This window comes from Octopus bimaculoides, chromosome 28 (genome assembly GCF_001194135.2).
Source record: "Octopus bimaculoides isolate UCB-OBI-ISO-001 chromosome 28, ASM119413v2, whole genome shotgun sequence".
Taxonomy (NCBI): Eukaryota; Metazoa; Mollusca; class Cephalopoda; order Octopoda; family Octopodidae; genus Octopus; species Octopus bimaculoides.
The window spans coordinates 1,259,137-1,260,206 of NC_069008.1; the positions used below are offsets into that span (position 1 = coordinate 1,259,137).

A 1,070-nucleotide genomic window follows, 5' to 3' on the forward strand; every position below is an offset into this window, starting at 1 on the left:
GCTCGTTTCAATTTGTTTCAAACAAGAAGGAAAAGAAGAAAAAAAAAAATCGTTTCATCTCAACAAAGTGATGTGACGATGATTGTCAGAGAAATGATGATTAAGGAACTAATGAGGAAGAGTAAAAGAACTGATATTGGCAAGGGTTATAATGATGACAAGAGAAATGATGATGATGATGATGATGATGATGATAACAGCAAGAAAGAGATTGAATGGCTTAGAAGTTTTCTCAAAATAAAATAAAATAAAATAAGACATAGCATTAATAATTCTATTATAGGCAAAAAGGCTTCAAATATAAGGGGGAAGGGGTCAGTTGATTACATTGGCCCCAGGATGAAAAACAAAAGCTGACCACGGTGGCATTTGAACTTAAGAACATAGGAGCCAGAGAAATGCTGTTGAGCATTTTTGTCCAGTATGGTAATGATTCCGCCAGCTTGCAACTGTAGATTTACCAGAGATAGATCAGCATTGGTTATGGTAACTTTGTATACTCTGGAGCAACGAAAGACTGTTGTATTGAAGGACCAACAGAGTCTTGGGAACTGCTCAGACCAACAGATTACTAGGTGTGCTATATGCTGCAGGACTGGCAGGGGTTGCTATATGCTAAAGGACCAACTGGGGCTGCTATGTGCTGAAGAACTGATTGGGTTGCTATATGCTGAAGGACCAATTGGGGTTGCTATATGTTGAAGGACCAATTGGGGTTGCTATATGTTGAAGGACCAACTGGGACTGTTATATGCTGAAATACAAACTGGGACTGTTATATGCTGAAATACCGAGGCAGTTATATACTGAAGGACCAACTGGGTTGCTAGATGCTGAAGGGCCAAGTGTTGCTATACATTGGACGATTAGCAGGGAGTCACTAAAAGCCTCACAAATCTATGTATGAATGCAACATAACAACTTGTATAAATTTCACTGAAACGTATCTAGGTTAGGCTGTGATATTGAAACCTATGAGACACTCAGGTCATATCTTAAAATAGTTAGGACAATAAGACAAAGTAAATAGGATGCGACATAGAAAAGACGGGGAAAAGGGGGGGGAGGGG

The 1,070-nt window shown here is 39.3% G+C and overlaps 1 protein-coding gene across 1 annotated transcript in view; it reads right to left on the bottom strand.

Moving 5' to 3' along the window:
- LOC106870582 (chromatin target of PRMT1 protein) overlaps positions 1–1,070 on the bottom strand; it is a 42,348-nt gene that overhangs the window by 33,392 nt on the left and 7,886 nt on the right. The gene's annotated exons all lie outside the window — the stretch shown is intronic.